This window comes from Nannobrachium achirus, assembly GCF_963921795.1.
Source record: "Nannobrachium achirus genome assembly, chromosome: 8".
NCBI classification, from domain to species: Eukaryota; Metazoa; Chordata; class Actinopteri; order Myctophiformes; family Myctophidae; genus Nannobrachium; species Nannobrachium achirus.
In genome coordinates, this window is record NC_137817.1 from 12,182,423 (window position 1) to 12,188,422 (window position 6,000).

Sequence of the window (6,000 nt, forward strand, 5' to 3'; positions counted from 1 at the left end):
GTAACAATAAATACACCTTGAAATTGGGAACATTATTAAGAACACAAGGCTGTTCTGTCTGTCTGTCAGTAATCCCCTTTGCTCTGTGTTCAGAGACGTTCTCTGTGGTGAGTGTATATATAGAGTAGATAATCTTCTTAAGGCTGACATGGGCAAGCTAAGATTTGGAGAGGGCCACTGTACCTGCAGTACTGATTGTAGACTGATGGGGGCACCCTGTGTGAGTTCTGAAGTACTGACTCTTCTTTATCCCATGCACACGCCCTCATCTTTCCAGATTCTGGGCCTCTTTGGCCTGAGTCATTCTTGTTCACTCTCCCACCCTCCTCTGTCTCTCTCATTATGAAGACACTCTTCTTTATAATCTAAAAGATTCCCACACACTCCATTTAATGCAAAGGAAGTTGGGAAATAATGGAAATGTGCACTTGAGCATAATTATCTACATGCTCCATCATGTCGTGTGTCATCATCGTCATGTGTCAAACCGAAACAGAATTCAACTACTACTGCACTGACTGGTGTTTTTTTGTTCTACAGGCCAATAGCCTCTCTATTATGCTATTTGTAGGTTATTTCTCTAACATCTGTCTGTCTGCCTGTCTGTCTCATTATGCCAGGGGTGTGCAAACCTTTTTCAAAAGAGGCCACATTAGAAAATATTAAAACACCTATGGGCTGACTATCCCCTGACATAATGTACTTTCAGTCGGACCATTACAAAGTCACATGAATATGCATAGCATTTAAACATTTAACTATCATCATCGATATTTAATATCAATGGACTTTTGTCCGGTGTCTGCTCTGAACAAAACACAAATAACTCCTTTTACATATACATAACGCCTTATTTCACATACACACCAGACATGCAAGGTAAAAAATACAAAAAAGTAGACTTTCTTTGACCCCTTCAGAACAGGGAACAATTGTGACAAATAAAACACTGGGAAAATATTCTTGTTTGACGGTGATAGTGGGCCATTTATAATACAATTTAGGAACGAAGACAAGGGCAGTATAAAATTTGTCCTCGGGCCGCATTTGGCTCCCGGGCCACACTTTGGACACCCCTGCATTATGCAAAGGTTTTTGAAATGTCACGCATTGGGTAAAGGCAGATGCCAGCATGAAGAGTCGTCCATAATGGTGCACAATAACAACCAAATTGATAATTGAACACACCCAGCATTAGTCATATTATCTGCAGCTGCATCCCCCATCTAAACAAACACACAAACAAAAAGAGTCTATTGTTGGTTCCACTTACTTTAAGTAAAACCAATAATTGCGCCCGTAGGTTGCAGTTTACTATCAGAACTGTCACATCTTGACCGTATCGTACGTACGTACGTACTTACATGGGTAACGCGTGTCTCTTTTGTTGATTGATTCTCACACTCTGACATCTGAGTCACAGTGATGTGGCACAGAGTCACAGTGATGTCACAGTGATGTGGATATCAGGATCTCCATATATGGGCATAAAAGGGAGTTGGTTCCCCTGGCATCACAAGGATCGCCATATCTCCATATATGGGCATAAAGGGGATTTGGTTGCCCCTGGCATCACAGGGATCTCCATATATGGGTAACTGGTCCGATATACATCACTGGCCAGATGGCCAAGACATGGCCCTTATAAGGCGTCTTACTGGTTAGCCTAACCTTTGTGGAACTTGCACAGTAACTGTATAGAGGGGGAAATGTATTTTGGCCACTAAAGTGGCTATACACAAAAGCATTGGCAAATAGCCTACTATTTGTTCAAGGTCAAAACATACAGTGTGAGTCATTGATATGTCTGTCAGTGGAATAGGAACTGTATGTGCTTGACCTGATAGAATTATATGGTTTGATAAAACACTAAAACCATCTAATAATATTGTGACCTAGACACAGCTTTATCATATTTTTGTTCCTTTGACTCAGTGTACTGAATGCCTTTGGGACAATTGGTATTTTTTAGATAACATTCTTATGTCATCCCATCCACATGTGATAAACTCCACCCAAGTAGTGCTCAAAGTAGATTAAAACACCACCAATACAGTTTACAGGATCAGAGAGAGTATAATTGGACAGTTGCCGTTCAAAGAACATAATATCCTATATCTAAAGGACATGACATCTTGATAATGCACAAATCTCGGTTTACCGACATTGAACAAAAAATTGATAGTTGGTGAACAGACAGACCCAACAGCAGTGATGGCTGTGGCCTTCAGCTGTAGCCGTGCTGATGAATAGCTGTGCAGTGTGGAGTAGTGATGAACAAACTGACATCACTGTGTTGGTATGTATCTGTTCTACATGTGACAGGGCTCTTTGTGGTGGCCACATGCTTCTGGTGCCTGCATGTGCATGTGTGTGAGCGTGAGCGTGTGCGTGTATGTGTGTGTTTGCCTCTATAGGATAGTGCTGGCCCCTCACACACAGTTGACAGCTTGTGTTTGTGTGTTTCTGTAAATGTCTGATAGAGCCCCTGGCAGGGCCTCTGACTGTAACGTCTCCTATGTACAATGAGACCTCACAGCATAATTTATAATCACTCATATCCATAACAGTACAGCAGGGCCCGAGTTCAACCCTGCTCACTGACGCACATGGGGTCAATTAGGACCAATTGTGTGTGTGTGTTTATTTGTGTGCATTTAATGACTTTTAATGTGTGCTGTGCTCTGTGTTTGTTATGCTAAATATTTGGGATTTTCACATTTTACTATTCCCACATGGCCTTGGCTTGCAATGCTGCAAATTCACACGCAAGTACAAGATGCGCAAATAAGAGTCTTCAACCCCTTCCGCCCCCATTTCCTTTCCCTGCTGAAAGAATTCCACCCATCACTGCACTGCCCCTGGGAAGGACTGTATTCCCCCTCCTCTCTCCTCTCCATTTCCCATATTATCCCTCTTGTCATTATGTCCATCTCTTACCCCCTCTTCTCCATCTCCTCTACTACCTTCTACTAGCATCTCCTCAACAGGTTATACTTGACTTATGAAATATCCTAGCAAGCACGTCAGGACCTGGACCAATCAGTGGCGTCTCGATTGGGGCCAGATCACAGCCCATATGGGGATGATCTTGACGCCATTACCGGGACGTCATATGGACTTTTTTGTTTGACAGGATTATTGTTATTGTTTGTAATGTTAGTTGAAATATGAGCAGAGCATATAAGGTTATATTCTGGAACATATCTAACTAGTTGTGATATTTATTTGGCCTAGACTATCACCTGATTTCAATCAACATAAATCCTGTCAAACAAAAAAGTCCATATGATGTCAAGATCATCCCCATATGGGCTGTGATCTGGCCCCAATTGAGATGTCACTGATTGGTCCAGGTCCTGACCCTGCTGGGATCTATTCAGCTATTGAAATCAATCAATATTCCCTTAAATTAAAACAAAAAATATTTTTGTAATTTGTTATTTTAAATATATCCCTTAATTCTCTCTATTAAACCATTACGATCACAGGTGTTCCCACTTCCATAATACCTCATCATCTCTTCCATGTCCCTGTTCTGTTCCCCTTCTTCTCAACGTATCTGTAATCTGTACTCTGTTTCCTATGGTTCAAAGGAACATGTGTGAAGGGAGGAGCCCACGTGATGATAACACCAACAACATATCCCGTCTCACTCTTAACTCTTGTACAAGCTGGGTTTCCACAGAAATCCGTGTTTCCAACGCCCAACTTTCTGGAATAGTACCAGACATAGTTACTGTACCTCTGATCCTGTTTGTTATCAGTTAATGAAAGTCCAATGTTTGGTTTGCCAAATGAATTCAATGTACTGATTCATTGTAGGCCTATTCATTCCCAGAACTCTGAATCACTTTATTGACAGTATGTAGGATATACAGGAATTGGTTCTGGTTAAGACACCCCATAATAAGACAAGGACAGAGATAGGACGATGACACTTTACAAGATAAGCAAATCCCTGTTAAGAGTGCAAATGACGAGGTCAACCTCCAGTATCCCTCAATGAAAGTCAGTGTTTCAGTCGTGCAAAAGTATGCAAACATTGAAGCAAATCACATTACTGCAAGAATGTGTAACAGCCTTGATCACTGTCCTCTGTTTGCATAACTCCTATAGCGGTCTTCCTCTTCAGCTTCTATATTGGCCAGGGAGGGACAACCCAATGTCAACTCCATGATGGATTGCTTTGCTAAATTTATAAACAATGTGCTGTGTATTCTTGTAAAAGGGAAACACTACTTCAATACAACGTACGGTAATCTCCACGGTCAGCCGTCCTCACTTGGCCCCATGCCAAGCCCCTGTCTGTTTTTCTGGCCTTTTGCATCTGTCTGTCTGTCTGTCTGTCTGTCTGTCTGTCTGTCTGTCTGTCTGTCTGTCTGTCTGTCTGTCTGTCTCTCTCTCTGTCCCCTCCTCAAAACTCACAGAAAACAAATAACTTGACAAAAAAAAAATAGCATTTCTAGTCAAATTGGACTGAACATTTACATGGATTTATGGCAATTATGTCCCATTTAACTTAGAGATTCAATATTCATAATCCGGTTTATCATTTAGAATTTTCACTGGGATCAGTTAAATATAAATAGACATTGTTTTCTCCCTCTCTGGAAATGTTACTTTATGGACATGTGGGTTTTAGCCTCAAGTGTTCTTGTACTGTTGCACTAGCTGGCTTTGAAACGATAATATCTCATGTTACATAACTGGTTCCCATTTGCTGTTGTTTAGTCAACAAATTAGTTTATTATACATCCAGTGTTTGAATACTGAGTAACTTGATTTTGTTCTGGTGCTGGTGTTCATGTGTGGTCCTGTTTGGTTAATCTTTGTTTACATGGGGAGTGTGATTCTTTTGTGTAAACTCCTTGTCACTCATCGGGTAGACTTATCCTTGTGTTCTGTCTCAATTCTGAGTCTGACAGTCTGTTTGATCTTGTGTAACTCCTGTAAAATTTCGGGATGAAAGTAATATTTATTACTTACTATATAAAACACTGTAGTTAATCTGAAATGGTTGGACTTTGGAGTTTTCTGGCTGGTACAAACAGTTTCCTGCGAGTACCTTAGGGAGGCCAACTCAAGAGTGGTTGTTGACGTTTAAACGAGGGAAAAGTAGTTTTTTTTTTCAATATGTTTATTGCCATTCTTCTTTTATTATGGCATTACACAACAATGCATCCAATCACACACACATTTAGACTTGCACATAATATCAAACACGAATAAAAGAAAATACATTGTTTACAGTTTATGCTCCTTATACATTCAATTTATTTTCCTTTCAGGTAAGACACTGATCACTGTGTCCATAATGTCCATATATGGTTCCCAGAGCTGCACAGCTAGGACAAATCTAAACTATTTTAAGGCCAATAAAAAGTTCCTAACCGGAGTCTCTCCATTCACCAGTCACCAATCTGTCACTGTGTGACTTTACTTAGCCACCAGAGCCCTCGTTTGACATAAATAATGTTAAACAATAGATCATCTAGCTGACAATCAATGGGCCTATACATGTGGGAATGATTTGAGGTGATTGTGAAAACACATGAGGTAGTGTGAACTGTGGTAACCTCCGTTACTCTCGGATCCCAAACCTCCACACAACATCAACATCTTCATATCCTGTTGTGGAACAGACTGACCATGTTCGTAGGACAAATTTACCCTGCTTGTCTAAAACTGGCGCAGACCGCCTGTGCCTGGCACACGTCCAGGTACACGCTCTCTTAAAGTGTACACTACAGTATGCTCATACACGCTCTCTTAAAGTGTACACTACAGTATGCTCATACACGCTCTCTTAAAGTGTACACTACAGTATGCTCATACACGCTCTCTTAAAGTGTACACTACAGTATGCTCATACACGCTCTCTTAAAGTGTACACTACAGTATGCTCATACACACAGGCACACACACAAGCACACACATACTCTCAACCACGCGCACACATACGGTACACTTATGTATATGTGTAACACCTCCGTTTCT